Genomic DNA, 23727 nt, shown 5'->3' with positions numbered 1-23727 from the left:
CATAGCATATAACAGCCCACATAGTATATAGCACAGCCACATGGTATATAACACAGCCACATAGTATATAGTACAGCCACATAGTATATAGCACAGCCACGTAGTATATAGCACAGCCACATAGCATATAACACAGCCGCGTAGTATATAACACAGCCACATAGTGTATAGCACAGCCACGTAGTATATAGCACAGCCACGTAGTATATAGCAAAGCCACATAGCATATAGCACAGCCACGTAGTATATAACACAGCCCACATAGCATATAACAGCCCACGTAGTATATAGCACAGCCATGTAGCATATAGCACAGCCACGTAGCATATAACAGCCCACGTAGTATATAGCATAGCCACGTAGCATATAGCACAGCCATGTAGTACTAACACAGCCCATGTAGCATATAACACAGCCCACGTAGTATATAGTACAGTCCACGTAGTATATAGCCCAATCCACGTAGTATATAGTACAGTCCATGTAGTATATAACACAGCCACGTAGTATATAGCACAGTCCACGTAGTATATAGTACAGTCCACATAGTATATAACACAGCCCACATAGTATATAGTACAGTCCACGTAGTATATAGCACAATCTACATAGTATATAGCACAATGCACGTAGTATATAGCATAGCCACATAGTATATAGCACAGCCAAGTAGTATATAGCACAGGCACAGCCCATGTAGTGTATAGCACAGCCACATAGTATATAGCAGCCATGTAGTATTTAGCACAGCCACGTAGTATATAATACAGCCCACGTAGTATATAGCACAGCCCAAGTAGTATATAGCAGTGTGGCCACCATATCTCTGTTAAAAAAATAATGAAAATAAAAAATAGTCATATACTCACCTTCCGGTGGCCCCCGGATCCAGCCCAGGAGTTAACGATGCTCTCGCCAGGTCCGTTCCCAGTGATGCTTTGCGGCAATAACCCGTGATGACGTAGCGGTCTCGCATGATCTTACGTCATCTGGGGTCATTTCACAAAGCATTACTGGGAACAGAGCTGCGGAGAGCATCGCGAGGAAGGGGAAGGCTTTGGGGGCCGCCAGAAGGTGAGAATAGCACGATTTTTTTTATTATTATTTTTAACATTATATCTTTTTATTGATGCTGTATAGGCAGCATCAATAGTAAAGCCTGTCTCTGATTGGACGCGGCCGGCCAGGCGCGAACAATCAGCGATGCAGGTTTTCCGTTACAAACAGACGGACATGGACCTTAGACTAGATGGTAGCCCGATTCTAACGCATCGGGTATTCTAGAATATGTATGTAGTTTATTTATGAAGATTTTAGAATAATACATTGAATACACAGGATTCGGCTGGGCGCGACCAATTAGCGAAGTGTGGTTCAAATCCCGCGGCAATTCACGGCCGGACTGCGCCTGTCACTGATTGTTTGCGGCCGGCCACATAGTATATAGTCAGTTCAGGCTGTGATGGCTAGCACTCGACTGAGGTAGAGGTGACGGTGCTAGTGAAAGGAACTGGAAGTTCCGAAGTCACTGAATATAAAGATCACTGCACACGTTCAAAAGGAAGTTATGCTTTCAAGTGAAGGTTTATTTATAGTGAATTCAAGGTAAAGCGACTGGTATGTGTTGACGTTTCGGCTAATACATAGCCTTGGTCACAACGTCGCCAAAATGTAGAGTCTGTCTCAGTTCAAGGTAATACAGGTGCAGTCCTGGTGAAGGTTACGTCCTAGCCTGTTGGTTACGTAGGAGCCTATACGTTCCGGGCTGAGTAGTGTCTCTCTGGAAAAGGTAAAAACCCAGGTCCTGTGCCAGAGGCCTGAGGGTGAGTTTAGCAGCAAAAAATATTTCTATGTGGTAGGTCAAGAGTAGGCGTGTTTAATTAACGCTCCATAGGGTAGGGTGCCCATGTGTGCAGTACTAGGTCCATGAGTTGTGTGGTGGTGTGAAGCTGACACGGCTGCGTCAGGGCATGAGCTGGTACTGGTGCTCCTAGGGGTTAGACCGGTGTGGCTGTCCCCCTATGTAGAATATGTCCAGCGCTGTGCGGAACTGGGCGGTACAACTGACACAACCGTGTCTTAGTTGGTGCTGGTGTAAGCGCTGGGGCTCCAAGGAAGAGACCGGTGCTGACACTCCCGTGTCTCAGCTGTAACCGGCGTTGTGGGAGAGTCACCAACTAAGACACGGTTGTGTCAGTTGTACCGCCCAGTTCCGCACAGCGCTGGACATATTCTACATAGGGGGACAGCCACACCGGTCTAACCCCTAGGAGCACCAGTACCAGATCATGCCCTGACGCAGCCGTGTCAGCTTCACACCACCACACAACTCATGGACCTAGTACTGCACACATGGGCACCCTACCCTATGGAGCGTTAATTAAACACGCCTACTCTTGACCTACCACATAGAAATATTTTTTGCTGCTAAACTCACCCTCAGGCCTCTGGCACAGGACCTGGGTTTTTACCTTTTCCAGAGAGACACTACTCAGCCCGGAACGTATAGGCTCCTACGTAACCAACAGGCTAGGACGTAACCTTCACCAGGACTGCACCTGTATTACCTTGAACTGAGACAGACTCTACATTTTGGCGACGTTGTGACCAAGGCTATGTATTAGCAGAAACGTCAACACATACCAGTCGCTTTACCTTGAATTCACTATAAATAAACCTTCACTTGAAAGCATAACTTCCTTTTGAACGTGTGCAGAGATTTTTATATTCAGTCACGTAGTATATAGCACAGCCACGTAGTATATAACAGCCCACGTAGTAAATAGCACAGCCACGTAGTACATTGCACAGCCACGTAGTATATTGCATAGCCACGTAGTATATAGCACAGCCACGTAGTATATAGCACAGCCCACGGAGTATATAGCACAGCCCACGGAGTATATAGCAAAGCCGTGTAGTATATAACACAGCCCAAGGAGTATATAGCACAGCCACGTAGTATATAGCACAGCCCACAGAGTGTATAACAGCCCATGTAGCATATAACACAGCCGCGTAGTTTATACCATCCGACGTAGCATGTAACACAGCTCACGTAGTATATAACAGCCCACGCACGCAGTATATAACAGCCCACGTAGTGTATAACACAGTCCACGTAGTGTATAACACAGCCCACATAGTGTATAACACAGGCCACGTAGTATATAACAGCCCATGTAGTATATAACACAACCCACTTAGTATATAGCACAGCCCACGTAGTATATAGCACAGCCCACGTAGTATATAGCACAGCCACGTAGTATATTGCACAGCCACGTAGTATATTGCACAGCCATGTAGTATATTGCACAGCCCACGTAGTATATTGCACAGCCCATGTAGTATATTGCACAGCCCACGTAGTATATTGCACAGCCCACGTACTATATTGCACAGCCCACGTAGTATATAACACAGCCCACGTAGTATATTGCTCAGCCCACGTATATTGCACAACCCACGTAGTATATTGCACAGCCCATGTAGTATATTGCACAGCCCACGTAGTATATAAATCACACACCACATAGTATATTGCACTCCCCACATAGTATATTGCACAGCCCACGTAGTATATAGCACAGCCCATGTAGTATATTGCACAGCCGACGTAGTATATTGCACAACCCACGTAGTATATAGCAATGTGGACATCATATCCCTGTTAAAAAAAAAAGAATGAAAATAAAAAATAGTTATATACTCACCTCCCGTTGGCCCCCGGATCCAGGTGAAGCGTTTACCGATGCTCCTCGTGCGCTCCGGTCCCAAGAGTGCATTGCGGACTCGCGAGATGATGACGTAGCGGTCTCGCAAGACTGCTACGTCATCATCTCGCGAGATCGCAATGCATGTAGCGGTCACTGGGGCGTCGTGAGGAGCGGGAAAGGTCTTTTCTGGATCCGAGGGGCCGACGGACGGTGAGTATATAACTATTTTTTATTTTTTTTATTATTTTTAACATTAGATCTTTTTACTATTGATGCTGCATAGTCAGCATCAATAGTAAAAAGTTGGTCACACAGGGTTAATAGCAGCGTTAACGGAGTACGTTACACCATGGCATAACGCGGTCCATTAATGCTGCCATTAACCCTGTGTGAGCGCTGACTGGGGGGGAGTATGGACTGCGGGCACTGACTGCGGGGAGTAAGGAGCAGCCATTTTGCCGCCGGACTGTGCCCGTCGCTGATTGGTCGTGGCTGTTTTGCCGCGACCAATCAGTGACTTGGGATTTCCGTTACAGACAGAAAGAAAGACGGAAGTGACCCTTAGACAATTATATAGTAGATATGGTCAATGCGTTGATACTATGGACGTGTGATACTATGTCCCACCAGCAGGTGTTGCTGTAGAGAAAATGTGTGGTCAGACGCTTCTTCCCCAAGGTTCCTAGAGCTGAACTTATAGTGAGCAGCAGATTTTTTTGCCATCCTAAATTTATGAGACAGCCCCAATAATACCATTTTTTGTGTGTTTTCAAAAAATAATAATACTCAATAATTTTTTATCTTAATTTTACCAAGAACACGTAGTAGTACGAAGACTTGAAATTACACTTTTTCAACTAAATGCGAGTATAAGATTTTCATGTAGTGGATGTTTTTTTCTATAAATTGGGCTTGTTTAGCTTAGGCCATCACATCTACATGTATGGTCAATGCAAAGAACTGACACATGATTTATTGCTTCCTAATGATTAGGAGACATTCATTACATGTGGAGGAAAGGCGATCCCAGCAGCTGATTAGAAAAGGATTCTTTACAGTTAGAGCAGCTTCACTGTGTCATGCCCTAGAGGTAATAATGGCAGAGACGATATCAGCATTTAAAAAAGGTCTGGATGCAACAAATGACACTGTGGGTCCTAAATAATCTGGGGATCCGGTCAAGAAATGTTGATCTTCATGGAGTTATGTCTTTTTATCAACCTATGTAACTTTGTAGCGCTGATCAGATACAACTTATATAACACAGCTGCAAACAGCCTGTGACTCCAAAACTCACTTTGACTCATTAGACGGACAGTGTTAAATATTTGGGAGACAGATGCTCGGGGAGAAAATTGAGGAGATTATTTTCCAGACTAGAAAAAAGGGAGAGTGTGGAAAGAAAAGACTGATGGGGATTTCAGTTGAAAAGGACATTTGGAATGGATTTAAAAATGTTAATTTGTTTATTTTCCATGGTCTGCGAGCAGTGGGATTCCTATTTGTAATGTGATCATGACTAGCAGTGACCTCATAAAGGCATTAGAGGAACGTTCCCATATTGTAATTGGGCTGGACGCAAAAAGACACCCAGGAAAGTTTACAGTATGTTGTTGCGCACCCAACTAATTATTGCATTTTCTGGTTACATATTTTCTGCTTCACCCATTCTGTAGGGACTTAACAAACCTTTTCTTTAGTAGCTCAGAGTATATGTTGTTAATGCCAGTAAGCAATGTTTTTTTGGGCAATGGTTTGTTTTAAAATGTTCTTTATTTAATGGAGCATCATTAGAGTAGCGGATCATTTGAGATTTGAATTCGCCAACGTAGATGAGGTATACCCCCAAAATTTGATTTGTGGGGAATACATTTGCTTGAATCTCAATACTGGAAAGCTTGCTTGTAATTACTCAGAAAATTCATGTGTGGTAGAGGAGAGAGGGGACCCTGTTTGACCATAAGAGCTTACACTCTACAGGAGAAAAAAAGACTCTGGTGATCATAAGAGCTTACACTTTACAGGAGAGGGAGAGAGGGCCTGTTGACCATAAGAGCTTCTTACACTCTACAGGAGAAAAAGAACCCTGTGGACCACAAGAGCTTGCACTCTACAGGAGAGAGAGGACCCTGCTGACCATAAGAGCTTATACTCTACAGGAGCGAGGACCCTGCTGACCATAAGAGCTTACACTCTACAGGAGAGAGATGACCCTGCTGACCATAAGAGCTTACACTCTACAGGAGAGAGAACCCTGCTGACCATAAGAGCTTACACTCTGCGGAAGAGAGAGGACCCTGCTGACCATGGAGCCTACACTCTAGAGGAGAGGAGCCTGCTGACTATAAGAGCTTACACTCTACGGAAGAGAGAAAGGACCCTGCTGACCATGAGAGCTTACACTCTACAGGAGAGAGAAGACCCTGCTGACCATGAGAGCCTACACTCTATAGGAGAGAGAGGACCCTGCTGACCATAAGAGCTTACACTCTACAGGAGAAAGAGGACCCTGCTGACCATAAGAGCTTGCACTCTACAGGAGAAAGGACCCTGCTGACTATAAGAGCCTACACTCTACAGGAGAGAGGACCCTGCCGACCATAAGAGCTTACACTCTACAGGACAGAGAGGACCCTGCTGATCACAAGGTACTTCCACTCTACAGGAGAAGGAGAGTTTTCCTGAATGTTGAAATATCCCAAATGTCATTAGAATCTACACTGTTCAAAAAAATAAAGGGAACACTTAAACAACAGAATTTAACTCCAAGTAAATCAAACTTCTGTGAAATCAAACTGTCCACTTAATAATAATAATCTTCATTTATATAGTGCCAACATATTCTGCAGCGCTTTACAGTTTAACAGTTTCAAACGCAAGTCATAAGTACCAACGTTAACATTAAAATAACTAAAGCAAAATAAGACGACCCTGCTCGTGAGAGCGTTCGATCTACAATGAGGTGGGGGAGATACAAAGTACAGGTGTGTATTTACAATTATGTCTTTACAATGATGGTCCAGGCATCTGCAGGGGATGGGGGATAGATGGAAGTAGTGAATAGTCTACACACATACACACACAAACCTAAAATGACTTTTATTAGGGAACGTGATAGGCCGCTCTGAACAAATATGTCCACTTAGAAAGCAACACTGTTTGACAATCAATTTCACATATTGTTGTGCAAATGGATTAGACAACAGATGGAAATTATAGGCAATTATCAAGACACACTCAATAAAGGAGTGGTTCTGCAGGTGGGGACCACAGACCACATCTCAGTACCAATGCTTTCTGGCTGATGTTTTGGTCACTTTTGAATGTTGGTTGTGCTTTCACACTTGTGGTAGCATGAGATATATTTTACAACCCACACAAGTGGCTCAGGTAGTGCAGCTCATCAAGGATGGCACATCAATGCGAGCTGTGGCAAGAAGGTTTGCTGTGTCTGTCAGCATAGTGTCCAGAGGCTGGAGGTGCTACCAGGAGACAGGCCAGTACACCAGGAGATGTGGTGGGGGCCATAGGAAGGCAACAACCCAGCAGCAGGACCACTACCTCAGCCTTTGTGCAAGGAGGAACAGGAGGAGCACTGCCAGAGCCCTGCAAAATGACCTCCAGTAGGCCACAAATGTGCATGAGTCTGCACAAACGGTTACAAACCGACTCCATGAGGGTGGTCTGAGTGCCCGACGTCCACAGATGGGGGTTGTGCTCACAGCCCAACACCATGCAGGATGCTTGGCATTTGCCACAGAACAACAGAATTGGCAAATTCACCACTGGAGCCCTGTGCTCTTCCCAGATGAAAGCAGGTTCACACTGAGCACATGCGACAGATGTGACAAAGTCTGGAGATGCTATGGAGAGCAATCTGCTGCCTGCAACATCCTTCAGCATGACCGGTTTGCAGTGGGTCAGTAATGGTGTGAGGTGGCATTTCTTTAGAGGGCCGCACAGCCCTCCATGTGCTCGCCAGAGGTAGCCTGACTGCCATTAGGTACCGAGATGAGATCCTCAGACCCCTTGTGAGACCATATGCTGGTGCGATTGGCCCTGGGTTCCTCCTAATGCAAGACAATGCCACACCACATGTGGCTGGAGTGTGTCAGCAGTTCCTGCAAGATGAAGTCATTGAAGCTATGGACTGGCCCGCCCGTTCCCCAGACCTGAATCTGATTGAACATCTGACATCATGTCTCACACCTTCCACCACCGTCACGTTGCACCACAGACTGTCCAGGAGTTGGCGGATGCTTTAGTACAGGTCTGGGAGGAGATCCCTCAGGAGACCATCCACCGCCTCATCAGGAGCATGCCCAGGCGATGTAGGGAGATCATACAGGCACGTGGAGGCCATACACACTACTGAGCATCATTTCCTTGTCTTGAGGCATTTCCACTGAAGTTGGATCAGCCTGTAAGTTCATTTTCCACTTTGATTTTGAGCATCAATCCAACTCCAGACCTCCGTGGGATATTAGTTGTGATTTACTTTGATCATTTTTAGGTTTTGTTGTTCTCAACACATTCCACTATGTAATGAATAAAGATTTACAACTGGAATATTTCATTCAGTGATATCTAGGATGTGAGGATTTTAGTGTTCCCTTTATTTTTTTGAGCAGTGTATTTTTAAAGCACAAAAAAGAAGAGAATGTCCAGCTTCACCGAATCCGTAAAAAAGAGTTTTCTTTATTCACAAACTTTAAACATAGAGGATACAGACTTCAGCACGAACCATATGGGTAAGAATCTCAACGCGTTTCTGGAGACTAAGCTCCCGTAATCATGACTATTTTTAAAGCACACAGCATGAACTGGAAGGGAAGGTGTTCTATTCGACTTTTGGAGGGCAAATTTGTCTAAAATTTTATTCCAAGTTACATATGCAGAGTCTTGGAAGTGCCAAAACAGAAGGAACCACCAACAAGTGACTATGTTTAGGAAACTAAATGTCTAAAATTCATCTATGGGCATGATGACCATATTTTACCCACAGATGCTTCACAAAAGTTTAAAATATTGAGACATGAAAATTGAAAATACATTTTCACACTAAGAGCTTTAAGAAAGAGTATTTTCACTGGAAATGGCCATAGATCACTTTAGAATGCTATACTTTCATGTACTTGGTCTCAATAAATAAAGGAAACTGAATGGATATTTGGTGAGTACCATGGATTCTATTCCCTGAAAATTGGATAATGGTTTGGGAAAATCACTTCAAATTCTAGAGCAATCTAGTCATCCTTGATCAGGGCTTTTATCATCCTGCAGGACAACAGTCAAAGCTATGAAAAATGACCTGAGCTTGCAGTGTTCAGGAAGGATCTGGATGAGCCCTTGACGGCTCAGAGCACCGGACTTCAACAGAAAAGCTACCGATAGTTTAGAGTGTCTATTGATTTGGGGAATTTGCTTCTAATGAAAACACTGTATTAGCACCGAAGAGCTTGAATTTACATTTCTGCTTACAGATATCCTTTACTCAGAAGAACCATCTTCTCCAATGATCTATATAGTCTCTGTGAAGCTGAGTCAGTCACTGACATAAACAAGCTGTGAGTCGGGATAGTCAAGGAGTCTGAGGTCAAAAGCCAGGAGGGTACATCATAAACAGAGAATAGACAAAGGCTTAGTCAGGTAACAGTCTGAGGTCAAAATAGCAGGAATATAGTGGATCAGAGCAAAGGGGTTAAACAGATGGATTGTCAGATTGATGTCCAAGGTCAGTCAACAAAAGATCATCAAGCAAAACACTAGGCACAGAGAAAGCCAATCACACGTAGCTGAAGCTACATATGGCAGAGATCTTGGAATGACAGCCATGTTAAGTAGCAGGGCAATCACCTGGCACAATGAACACCTTGAGACAGTCAGAACCTCCCAGTCTCAGATTGGATGACCGAGCTGTCAAAACACCAACAACCCAGCACTCCCCTGCACCAGACTGGACACTGAGCTGCCAAAGTACTGACAGCTTCAGCACGCCTCTGTACCAGATTGGACAGCTGAGCCATCAATTAATGCATTCCAGACACACTGATGGGTGGAATCATGACAATCATGACCTGCAGACCCCCAGATTTCCCAGGAAATTTTAGATGGCATGCCCTCGCTAACCACTTGGCCTTCACATCTCAAGCTGGGACCCAGGATCTCTCCTCTGGTCCATATCCCCTTCAGTGGATGAGGTATAGGAGGGAATTTCGGACCCTACAAGAATATGCAACCCTCTGAATTTCATACTCCAAGCCACCATTGACAGAAATCAAAGGAGGCAGGGATAAGGGAGACACTGCCAAAGGGACAAATTTCTTTAGTAGGGATTTATGTAACACGTTAGGGATGTGAAGGCTTGGAGGAAGCTTTAATCTGAATGCCACCTTCAGGATCTCATATGGACCAATAAACTTTGGACCCAACTGCTCCGCCGACGCTTCAAGTTTAATATTCCTAGATGACTACCAAATCTTTTCCCCAATCTTAATTACTGGACGTACTGAACATCTTCTATTGACCTTCCATTTTTATGAATCAGAGTGGTCCCAATATTGTTTTGAAACTCCTTCCAGACATCCCCAAGTCTCTGTATGGCGACCTCCACCCCAAGAAATGGGGATGAAAAACTATAATTACAGAAAACAGTGAGGTTCCATTAGACTGATTTATTCGACTGTTAATGGCAAACTTGGCGAGAAGGAAAACATAAAACAGTCTTCTTGCTGAGCTGCGACAAAGCACCTTAAAATTTGTTTCAAAGATTGATTTGCCCTTTCTGTCTGACCATTGGTTTCAGTGTGGTAAGCAGATGAAAATGACAAGTCAGTTCCGAGTTTACAACAAAAAGCTGTCTAGAATTTACAGACAAATTGTACTCCCCTATCAGACACAATGTTAAGAGGTATCACATGTAACCTAACAATATGAGAAATAAACAACCTGGAGAATGTCTCTGCATTAGGTAATCCTGACAAAGGAACAAAATGAGCTTGTTTGCTGAATCGGTCAACTACCACCCAGATAGTAGTTTTCCCACCAGAGGCAAATCCGTGATGAAATCCATAGACAAATCAGTCCATGGTCTTTCTGGAATTGGCAAACGTGGCATGTGGCAGACTTCACAAGCGGATACAAAATCTTTAATATCATTATGCAAAGAAGGCCATTAAAAAGTCTAGCAATGGTTTTCCATGTAGCAGGATGACCACTCAAGACGGAATAATGAAACTCCTGTAACAGCTGTAATCTTATGTATACAAGCACAAATAATTTGGACTCTGGAGTACCAGAATGAGCCAATGACTGGACTTTATGGATCTCCTCTTCCAACTCTACCATAGAAATCACAATACCCTGAGCAATAATAAAGGATGGAGATTCTGGAGGAGAAACTGAATTGAGATAATGTGTAAGCTTACACAAGTTCTTAGACCCTGGCCTGAATGTAATAGAAAAATTAAACCTAGAGAAAAATAAGGACCATCAGGCCTGTCTAGCAGTTAGTCGTTTAGCTTATTGAATGTAAGATAGATTCTTGTGATCAGTGACCACAGTAACTGCTCTGTTCCTCAAATGCCAGTTTAACAGCAAGTAACTCACGATTCCCAGCATCATAATTTCTTTCCGCAGATGAGAATTATTTAGAAAAAAACCATATGGATGCAGGTCAGTCAGAGTTTTGGGCCCCTGCAATAAAACTGTCACTACTCTGACGTCCAAAGCATACACCTCCACAATGAATGGTTCTTGGAGATCAGTTTGGATTAGAATGAAAGCAGACATGAAATACTCTTAAGTTTTCGAAAGCCCTGAAACTCCGGTGGCCAAACCTTGAGATTTGCCCCCTTCTGTGCAAGGCCAGTAAGAAATTTAGCAATCTGAAAAAAAGCCTTGATAAATTTCCTATAATGGTGGGTGAATCCCAGAAAACGTTGCAAAGCTTTAAGATCATAAGGTTGAACCCAATCAATTATGGTCTGCACCTTCCCAAGGTCCATCTTAAACCCTTCTGCTGACAAGATAAACCCCAAGAATGTCATTTCCTGAACAGAAAGGAAAGAAAGAACAGATATGACCCGTCTGTAACTTTTGATAACAATCTTTCAAAGCGGTCCGTTCAGGCCCAGACAAATTGTAAAGGCAAGCTTTAGGTAATTTGACATTAAGGGCCAGATTAATAGCACAAATGGTAGTATCTGCGCCTCCTTCCGAGAACACATCTCCGAAGTCCTTCAGGTACCCCTGCAGACCCTTCAAACTAACGGAGCATATTTGTACAGATTTTAGACATTTCTTGTAACAATTGGGGCTCCATGTAACTATCTTTTTCAGACACCAATCAATAACATGATTGTGAAATCTTCAACCATGGAAGCCCCAGTACCAACCCAGCAGGTAACTTATCTTAAACAAAACTGGAGATGGATTCAGAGTGGAGTGCTCCCACTTGGAGCATGAAATCTACCATTACTCTCTTGACCAAATTCCGTGTTAATGATGTCTTGTCAATGGTGAAAATTTGAATGGGTCTTTCCAAACTGCCCTTAATCCCAACTTCAAAACTAGTCCTGAATCAATAAATTTAGCAGCAGACCCCATAGTCATTGAATGTCAATATTGATAACTCCTGGTTCTTGAAGGATTACACTGTATTTGTTAGTAATTTATCAGAGGAAGAAAAAGGTGCCTGGAAGTCTGGATGACCTCCTCAGCCATCACCCAGACTCAGATGTTCTCCAGATATTTAGCTTGCCTGAGGACGAGTTGGGCAATTCTTGAGAATATGTCCAGAGAGACCACAATACAGAGTCCAAGATCTTATCTATGTTTTTACTCCACAACATGAAGAATGGCAACTCTAACCTCCAATGGCTCTACCTCCGGTAAATGGACCTGTTCCGGGGAAGTATAACAGGCACCCTACTGTTCACCATGTCTCTCACGGATTCGGTGATCCATTCGTATGGCCTGGGTCATGAACTCCGCCAGAGAACAAGGGATGTTATCAAGAAACGGAGTATCCTTAAGAGTTTTGGAAAGATCTTAGTGGAATTTGATGTAATGTGATGCTGAGTCACTCACATGGGCAATCCTTAAGTCAGGATAGTCAAGGAATCCGAGGTCAAAAGTGTGTATTCAGGTAGCACCTCCTGGTCTCAGATTGGACAGCCAAGCTGTCAATCAAAACTGCCCACAGCCCAGCATGCCTCTGCACCAAACTAGACACTTGTCTGTCAATCAAAGTACTGACAGCTTCAGCACACCACTGTACCAGATTGGATGTCTAAACAGTCAGTAACTGCATCCCAGACATACTGAGTAGTGGAATCATGACAGTCTCCCTATTTATGCTAAATAGAAATACATTTTCTGTATAGTGTGATGAGTTATGAGAGAATATACTCGTTACTCGAGATTTCCCGAGCACGCTCGGGTGTCCTCCGAGTATTTTTTAGTGCTCGAAGATTTAGTTTCCTTTGCTGCAGCTGAATGATTTACATCTCTTAGCCAGCTTGAACATGTGGGGATTCCCTAGCAATCAGGCAACCCCCACATGCACTTAGCCTAACTAACAGATGTAAATCATTCAGCTGCGGCGATGAAAACTAAATCTCCGAGCACTAAAAAATACTCGGAGGACACCCGAGCGTGCTCGTGAAATCTCGAGTAACGAGTATATTCGCTCATCAATAGTTATTAGTGAACTAGTACACATTTAGTAACGCGTTAGAGCTCTATGTAAAGACAAAGAGTAAAATAATGAAATTCTGCCACCACTAGGGGGTACTCTGGAACTCACTGTATACGGTTTTCTTTTTTGGACCAATGTATTGGCAGTATGTAGTAAAGTTGTTGGATTTTTCTTTGCTAAACTCTTTTTACTTGTTTTTTTTACATAGGCTTCTCTATAGGATTTGAATAATTCTAGAAAAAAATGTTACAAATATCTTTAGAAAAACAGTCCTTAAAAATGCTTGTAAAAATTATACTGCTGTAATCTTTAAAAAAAAAATTAGATTTTTTTTTTATAAGTTAAAAACACTGCTAAAGAAATACTCTGTCTCCGTATTTCATGATCATCCTAGCTTTGTGGCACATGTGTTCTGTCCCGTGCATCTGCGTAGCATTGCTGGAAACTGAGCTGCTAAGCTAGAGCTGATGGTTGGGTGGGACTGACTTCAGTGTCAAACTCAGAGTTCATTTAAACTAATCAGTGTCCATGTCATTTCACATGGCAGAAACAGGATGCGTCTGAGCCAAAGTTCGAGTTTGCCTAAGAGAAGAATATATGCTTTGTTGAATCAGTCATCATAATCTACAGTGTTTTCTCTATTGCTTAACTGCATTATCGATCACTTTCAGCAAAAGAAAAGAAACATTAACTTAATTCCACCATTTGTTCTCGTTCTTGTTATTTTTGTCACTATGAAGTACTTTCAGACTCCAAAAAGATGGATGGAAAGGCTGGAAACATTTCATTCATTTCAACACGAAAGGGAAAATTAATGTATTATTGCATTAACATTTCTCCCACTTCTACACAATGTAAAGAAGCTTCCTTTAAAATTTATAGTAACTGCGCATACATAATAAGTGCATGCGATTGTGACAAATGTAGGTGTTATACTGTCCCTTCACCACTAGAGGACGATGCTGCACCTCTTCCACTGCTTTTTTTCCCTTCTGTTGTCTAAAAAAAAAAAGCAAAAGTTCCATAATAACTTTATTTTCCAGCCACTGGATGCTGTCAATTAGTGTCTTTAATGTAATGATATGTTACACGTAGGTTAACACATCATGACCATTAATTAATATAATAAAAAAGCAGCCATTTCCTGCTTTTATCTGCAGAAGCCCTGTTTTTCCATACAGTAGCAAACCCAAGCCATATGGAATCCAAATCATAGCGACTTATCATTAATCTACAGAGTATGATTTGTACTCTGCTATCTACTGAGGTATACAAAGCAGGCGGCCCTGTCCTTATGCAAATGATGACCAAACTATTCAGTCCATGTGAAAAAAGGAACAAGTTCCACAACAGCTGAAAGATGCCAGCATAATCCACATCTACAAGAGAAAAGGCCAAAAAATTACCAATCTTTTGACAACCATCGAGGCATCTTCCTTCTTCTGTCCACTGCTGGGAAGATTCTGGCTCACCTTTTGCTTAACCGCCTCATCCAGCACCTTGGGCAAGGTCGACTACCCAAAAGCCAGTGGGCCTTCCATGCTGAATGTGTGACCGCAGATATGGTCATCACGGCACATCAACTTCAGGAAAAGTGCCAGGAGCAACGCAGCGACCTTTGACATTTGTCAATTTGACCAAGGCTTTCGACACAGTCAGCAGAGACGGCCTGTGGAAAATCGTGGCAAAGTTTGGCTGCACGGGCGAGGTCATCACAATGGTCTGAAGGTATGATGGTGAAGGTCCTGAATGATGGAGACGAATTGGAAGCCTTCCCAGTTAAAACAAGACTATGCACTAGGCTTGAGCGAAACGGATCGGACAAATTCAAAAGTCGCCGACTTTCGGCAAAGTCGGGTTTCATGAAACCCGACCCGATCCTAGTGTGGGATCGGCCATGCGGTCGGCGATCTTCGCGCCAAAGTTGCGTTTCGTATGACGCGTTTAGCGCCATTTTTACAGCCAGTGAAGGAGCGTGGGCAGAGTGATGACATAGGTCTTAGGGGCGTGCATGCCTATCGCCATCTTATCGCTTGTGTGCTGTAGCGATTTGCAATGTGCAACACCAGCTTTTCGGTGCAGGGACGGAGGGGAGGGGAGAGAGAGAGAGAGATTTTTACTATTGACTTGCATTGGGTTTCGTGTTTCGGTCGATCCCCGACTTTTCGCGATAATTGGCCAATTTCACTCGACTCGACTTTTGAGAAAGTCGGGTTTTGCGAAACCCGACTCGATCTTAAAAAAGTAAAAGTCGCTCAACCCTACTATGCACTTGTCTAGACCCTGTTCAATATGTTTATTTTCTGCCATGTTGAGAGATGTTAGCAACTGCAAAGATGGAAAAAAGCAAAGATGGAAAAAAATATCAGGTACAGGACTGGCTGCAGGCTATTCAGCCCCAGACACCTGAAGGCGTTTACAAAGGTGCATGAGACTGTTATCCGTTACTTCTTGTTTGCTGATGACTGCGCACTCCACACCAGTACAGAGCAGCAGATGCAGCATGAAATGGACTGTTTTTCAAAAGCTTGTGGCAACTTCAGTCTCTTTATGAATACTAGAAAGACCAAAGTTATAGTACCAATCTGCTCCAACAAAACCATACCAGCACCCAAGCATTACGGTGAAGGACCACATCCTCAATGCAGTTGACTTGCCTTTGGGAGACTGTGTAAGATTGTCTGGGAATGAAGGCGACAGCCTGACCACCAACTGAAAATTTTTGAGACATGTCCGAGCAAGATGACCTACAACCCTGGATAAGTTACAACAGTTTTGTAAGGAGGAATGAGCCCAAATTCTGACCAACTATTGTTAGAAGCTTGTGGAAGGAGATCCCAATCGTCTGACCCAAGTCATTCAGTTTAAGGGCAATGTTACCAAATACTAATAAAATGTATGTAAACATTTGACTTTGCAGTAAGTAATAAAAATACTTTAAAACATTCTCTATCTCTCATTATTCTGGCATTTGGCAAATATTAATAATTATGGTAACCCTAATTGATCTAAAACGGGAAAGGTTTATTCTGATTTCATGAGAGATATTGAGAAAAAACATGCAGATGTGTATTTTTATATAGTGTATGTAAACTTCTGGTTTCAACTGTATATTTTGCTTTAATGTGATATTGCAATTTGAAATAAGGTGCAATATTGTGTTAATCACTTATTAATAGTGTTGAGCATTCCGATACTGTAAATATCGGGTATCGGCCGATATTCGCTGTATCGGAATTCTAATACTGAGTTCCGATATTTTTGCGATACCGGAATCGGAAGTTTCCATAGTGCAATGATGCACTATAATGGAGAGTGGGCGGTGCGTGGGCGGAGACTGCATGTGTGTGTGTGCAGGTGGGGTCTGCGTGACCGTGGAGGCTCTGTGCGGCCTGCCGGGGCTCTGTTCATGCCTGCCGGGGCTCTGTGCGGCCTGCCAGGGCTCTGTGCGTGCCTGCCAGGGCTCTGTGCGTGCCTGCCGGAGCTCTGTGCGGCCTGCCGGGGTTCTGTGCGGCCTGCCGGGGCTCTGTGCGTTCCTGCCGGGGCTCTGTGCGGCCTGCCATGGCTCTGATCCGTTTTTTCCACCGGATCCGATTTTTTCCGCCGGATCCCTTTTTTTTGCAGGATCTGTTTTTTCCACCGGATCCGTTTCTTTTCCGCAGGATCCATTTTTTCCGCCAGATCCGTTTTTTTCAAAACTCACCGGATTGTGCCTGATGACAAAAACCTGATGTGTGAAAGCAGCCAGATATATGGATAGATACATCTATCTATCTATAGATATATCTATCTATAAATATATCTATAGATAGATATATCCATAGATATATAATAGAAAGGCTGATGTTTCTAAGGCTTCTTTTACACTTGCGTTTTTAGCAATCTGTCGCAATCCGGCATTTTGGGAAAAAAACGGATCCTGCAAATGTGCTCGCAGGATGCGTTTTTTACCCATAGACTTGTATTAGCGACGGATGGCCACACATCACGTCCGTCGTGCAATGGATCCGTCGTGTTTTGGCGGACCTTCAGCACGAAAAAATGTTCAATTGAATTTTTTTTGTCCGCCGCGTCCGCTATTTTCTACCGCGCATGCGTGGCCGAAACTCCGCCCCTTCCTCCCCGGACTTCAGATTGGGCAGCAAATGCATTGAAAAACTGCATCCGCTGCCCACGTCATGCACAAATTTCACAACGTGCGTCGGTAAGTCGGCCCGACGCATAGCGACGGACCCGTACCGACGCAAGTGTGAAAGATTCCTTAATGAGCGTTGAATTTAAAAAAAAAACTGAAAAAAACAGCGTGGGCTCCCGCGCAATTTTCTGCGCCAGAGGGGGAAAGCTGACGGCCGGGGGCCAATATTTGTAGCCTGCTATGAATATCAGCCCGCAGCTGTCGGCGTAGCCTTTACTGGCTATTAAAATAGGGGGACCCCCAAAAAATGGCGTGTGGGGTCCCCCTATATTTTATAGCCAGAAAGGCTACGCAGACAGCTGCGGTTTGATATTCATAGCCTAGAGAGGGGCCATGGACATTCCCCCCCCCCCCCCCCGGCTACAAATACCAGTCCGCAGCCGCCCCAGAAATGGTGCATCTGTAAGATGCGCCAATTCCGGCACTTAGCCCCTCTCTTCCCACTCCCGTGTAGCGGTGGGATATGAGGTAATAAGGGGTTAATGTCACTTTGCTATTGTAAGGTGACATTAAGCCGGGTTAATAACGGAGAGGCGTCAATAAGACGCCTATCCATTATTAATCCAACAGTAATAAAGGGTTAATAAAACACGCACACATTAGGAAAAAAGTATTTTAATATTCTTCATTTAACCATACTTCAGCGCCTGCAAAAAACGTAAAATAATAAACCGTATACTACCTGTCCGCCGTAGTCCAATCAATAATGAGTGTCCCACGACGATCTCCCCTATAGAACAGTGACACCGGGTGATGTCACTGCTCTATAGGACCTTCAGTGACAAACTGACAGGAGACAATGGCTCCTGCAGTGCATCACTGAGAGGTTACCTTAGGACAAAGTCTAACTTTATGGCAATTGCTGTGTGGGAAAATTTCTCACACAGCAATGCCAAAAGTGAGACTAGGGACTATTTTTTTACAGCGGTGGAGGAATACAGTGCGGAAGGATACCTTCCTCCCGTCATTGTGTTCCTGGAGCCCCTGCAGAGCGGTCGCATCAGCTGATGCTGCTGTTCTCCACGGGAGATCGTCGTGGGACACTCGTGGATTTCTGCGGACAGGGAGTATATTGGTTGTTTGTTATTTTAATATTTTTTACAGGTGACACTGGCTTCAGGGATCAAAATGACAAGTAATGGTGAGTATGTACTCTATGTTATATGTACTGTATGTATGTATTGTATGTAATGTATGAATGTATTGTATGTAGTATGTATGTTGTATGTATGTCTTTTTTTTTTTAACATTCAACACATTAGCCGGATGATGGGATTACTACTGTCCCATCATTGGCTAATGTGTCAATCACTGTCACTGTTGCAGGCATCGTCCGATGGGACTTGTAGTCCCATTGGACAATGCCTGTACAGACCCCCGGCAGCCCGCACAGAGCCCCGGCAGGCCGCACAGAGCCCCGGCAGGCCACACAGAGCCACGGCAAGCCCGCACAGAGCCCGGCAGCCCACACAGAACCCCGGCAAGCCTGCACAAAGTCCCAGCAGGCCACACAGAGCCCCAGCAAGCCTGCACAGAGCCTGGCAGGCCGCACAGAGCCCCACAAGCCCACACAGAGCCCCAGCAAGCCCACACAGAGCCCCGGCAAGCCCGCACAGAGCCCCGGCAAGCCGCACAGAGCCCCGGCAAGCCCACACAGAGCCCCGGCAAGCCCACACAGAGCCCCAGGAAGCCCACACAGAGCCCCGGCAAGCCCACAAAGAGCCCCGGCAGGCATGCACAGAGCCCTGGCAGCCCGCACAGACCCCCGAGATGCTGTACAGATCCCCTGCAGGCCCGCACAGACCCTGCCCGCACACACAGACACGCACAGTGTCTGCCCACGCACCGCCCACACTCTTCCCCCCTCCGGAACAGGATGTAGAAGGACAGAAAGGGCTTATTTACATTCCGATATTTGTGTCCCATTGACTTGCATTGGTATCGAGTATCGGTATCGGCGATATCCGATATTTTTGGGATATCGGCCGATCCAATCAGATACTTCTTGATGACCGATATCCACGAGTTCAGCCAATGGTCTAATGTGTATGGGGTTGCTGGCCAATTGATTGTCAGAAGAGATGTCATTCAGGTATGTCCGATTTCAGACTGATGATCATATTGTTCTCCCAGAGATAAGCCGCCGAACGACGTGTTAGTTGACGGCTCTCTCATAGAGAACACAGGAGTGCTCAATCAAACGAGTCAGCAGAGATGGCTGTCGACCGAACAATCTTTTGTCCAACAGCCATCTAATGTGCATGGCCATCTTTGAAATCTACAAGAATCATTTAAGGCCACTTTCACATCAGATGAAAATTTGCTGAACCTGGTGATCACCATCTGATGTGCTTGGGGGCTTCCTAGCCAAATCTTCCCAGACAGGTGATGTTAGGGGTGAGAAGGATCGAAGTATTAAAATTTCACTAACCGATCCGTTTGCTCTTAGTGGAGATAAGACGGAGGTGTCTGATGGCAGCTTTCTTCTCTCACAGTGGAAAACACATCGTTTGGGAGCTTCGGGAGAGATAGCGGTCTGCCAAACGAATGTTGATCCACCAGTTATCTTGTGTATTTCCAGCTCTAGTATTTTTACTCTCTATAGTCCCAGTGCTGGCCTTTTATGTAGTAGACTCTGCTGAAGATTGTGAACAGATTTCAGTTCCCACTTATGGGAGAATCTATTGAGTAATGTTTGTATTGTGAAGGATTTCCTCCCGTACACAAGTGCACACTGTTCTCGCGGCTCCTGCGTTCTGCCTCGGTGCCATTACTCTTCGTAGAATAATGTTTTATAACTAATGCAATAAAAATCTTTCAATTCCTCCTTTTATAGGAGCTTTTTAACTATGTTCACCTTTTAAGCTGAGCGGCTTTGTAGGAAAAAAAAGCGGAGTAGTTTTTTGTGATCCATTTGCCTGTAGTATAAGCCAGCTGAAGCCATTTATTAAGAGGAATGTGTTCGAGACCTGTGTGCCTCACTCACCCACTAATCCTCTCACCGAGGGGCCTCCCGTGTGTGTCTGGCGCTGAAGTTTACCCTCGCTCTGAATGCTGACTGTCTTTTGTAACTTTACATTATCCCCATGTGGTCATAGTAACAGGAATGGATTCGCCAATTACTTTCTTAAATACTCAATCCTATATTTTCTTCTAGGGGTGCAGGTGATTCGATATTTAATAATGGTGCATATGTTCAGTTTATGGGTGTTTTTCTCACTGCTTAAAATGTGTAGTCAGTTTACAGTTAATGTCTTAGAGCTGATGGCGTGCATTTAACTGTAAAAAATGGGGCCTTATAAAAAAAAGGTACCGTATATGGGATAATTCAGACACTGACAGTCAATAGTCCCTGTGCAACACGTGGAATGCCCCGCCGTCATGCCACATTAATGTGTATGCATGGACATACACATACATGACATAAATACACATACATATTCACATATACACACATATATAAACATTACACATGTATACACATTATTCTTTAAAAAGGCGCAGTTTATGTCTTGACTCTTCAGTCCTAAATTTGAGGAAAAAAAAATAAAATCATCGAGTTAGCACGGTTGGAATAATGGGGATGGGAGGGCTCCTGTCCCTGTGATGTCAAAGGAGAATATTAACAGGAGGAATGAGCGAGAATTGTCCTGTGTCATAAAATACACATATACTGTGATTGCTATGGAGTTAAGTGAAAGCTATATTCTGAAAATGATTTATTGCTTAAATCAGGATTTAGTGTTACATGTATTAAAACCAAAAAAATGGCAATTTATTTTTGTCATATAACAATCTTCATTTAAAAAAAGAGACATTTTCACATTGACCACTGGTGTTTTTTAGGCCCATACTTCCTGTCCTTTAATGTAGAGTTTTCTTCAGGCTCCTTATCATCAGAGGCAGCTGATAACACACGATCCATCAATCACAGCAGGTGATGTCACATCTCACCCTGCTCTCACCCTACCTTCACAGTGTCCTATATAAAAGATATGGTTGCTGGTCTGACCTTTGTGACTATGTACATGTGTTGTTTCCTTAAGTAATAGGAAGTTAAAGTCTAAAAATTTTCCAGTGGACAGTTTAAAAATTTAAAGATTTCTATGTTTTATTTTTAATACAAATTGTGATATGTAAAAAAATAAATAAATAAATAGTAAAAAAAAATAGCCACATAGGCCCCTGTACTGCTGAATCGGCTGCACAGGTTGCATGAGTACCTCTAGCTGTGGCCTATTTTTCAAAATGGCACATCACAGTACATCAATGTACTCAAACAACAGTGATTATATGCAGGGAAGTAAATGCACCCAGTTTTATTGCCTATGCTGATTTCATATGGATGCATGCAGAAGTATTTTCTATCTGACTCCATATTGATATGGCAGAAAGAAAAAATGTTAGGATCCTCCCCTGAAGGAATACCATACATAAGACAACCAACGGAACATTATAAAATAGCATGGTAAGGTCCTATGGTTCCATAGTAGAGACCAAGACTGAGTCCTGTGCATTACGCCTTAGAGGGAAAACCATTTTCATACTTAAAGGGATTGGCTTTCAAAGACCATCAATATCCATATCCTTGTTCAGTGCCTCCTCTGTGAGCTGGAACAGGGAGCCCCCGTCTTTTCCGAACTATGGGCTCCAGCCATCATTCTTCTACATGGATGACTATACACCCAATACACAGTTTTTCTGATGAGATAACCTCTTTAACACAGGGACATCCCTTGTTGAACACTCATCTATTAATGAGAGATGACTGTCTCTTAAGGCTCTTGCACATGGCCGTATTTTCTGTCATCAGATGATACTCGGACCAATGATGGTCTATGTCCAATTTTTTCCTCGGACAGAGCCGATTCTCGGAAAAAAAATCGCTGCGTGCCTGAGATTGATCCAATATTCAAATCGCACTCGGCCATGCAAGTCAATGACTGTGTTGGAAACATCGGACTGCACTTGAATGACATCTGAGTACAATCTGGTGTATGCCTACTGACAGAATGAAGAAGATAAAGACATTTTGTTCTCCATCTTCTCCACATCCAAGAGAAGCGGATCACACTCTGATATTTATCCTGTAGTGGAGTTGCAATTAAATGATTTCTGCCAGGGTTCCCCACTGATTATGGCTGATTACTGGTGTAGGCAATGGCCCAACTTGTGATCAGCTGTCCCATTTTAACACCAAAAAGTAAAGCACGTGGACAGGAGCCGAATTTTTTTAAACATAAACTTTTTACGTTTGTACGAATAGCTTTCAAGTGTCTGGAAAAGGTGTTAAATGCTCCTATGGTGCCAGGCAAGTTAGCCATTTCACACGGTTTGTATAGAATTTATGGAAAATAATCCAGCATTAATCCATGTGACATATAAAGGTCCGAAGAATATTTTCGGATTTTTTTTACCCCCCAGGAGCTAATTTAAAGGTACAGGCAGTGAAGTGAAACCAAGTAACTTCATTCTGCATCAAAATCTTTTCCTAAGAATCTTTTTAATGAGGTCCACTAAATCCCCGAATTCTTCATTCGCCTCTTTATTAATTGTGGAATGTCTGAGACAATGATGAGAGCGGAGCGTCCTGCCACTGCTTCTATTAACTACAGTATTGGCTTTTGCTTAAAGACACAAGGAACAAGGACAGAGCTAAATCCACAGCAGCTGACTGTTTGACTGATGACTCCCTGTGGTTATGTGACCTTGCCCAGGATCCCTTCCTGCGGCCTCCCCTCCACCCATCCTTTGTCTACTTCAGATACTGTAGTGCAGAGTGAATGGTGCCGATTATATACTAAACAGTTACACAGGGTAACACATTTCTTCTTACCATGGTTCAGTATTGCTGCAATGATTTTCATTCACATTCTCATGACACTTATCATTTAAACAGTTAAATATGTATATACTTGTGACATTATCCGACAATAGACAAGTTTGTTTTTTTAATGCCAAGCACAATAAAAAAAACAGATATAAGGGGCAAGACTGCATCACGTGCCTTAAGACCCCCCTATGCACGCTAAACCAACGTTGGCCAAACTCGCCACATCGACAAGTTCGGCTAAAGGTCTAATGTGTTTGGAACTGTCGGCCAACTGATTGTC

The 23727-nt window shown here is 43.6% G+C and overlaps 1 protein-coding gene across 2 annotated transcripts in view; it reads left to right on the top strand.

Annotated features, from left to right (window-relative positions):
• Window positions 1-23727, top strand: part of GPC3 (glypican 3) — an 813378-nt gene that overhangs the window by 688475 nt on the left and 101176 nt on the right. The gene's annotated exons all lie outside the window — the stretch shown is intronic.

Source organism: Ranitomeya imitator, chromosome 2, assembly GCF_032444005.1.
Source record: "Ranitomeya imitator isolate aRanImi1 chromosome 2, aRanImi1.pri, whole genome shotgun sequence".
In the NCBI taxonomy this organism is placed as follows: Eukaryota; Metazoa; Chordata; class Amphibia; order Anura; family Dendrobatidae; genus Ranitomeya; species Ranitomeya imitator.
The sequence above is the reverse complement of the archived record's forward strand: the minus strand, read 5'-3'. Positions and strand labels throughout refer to the sequence as shown.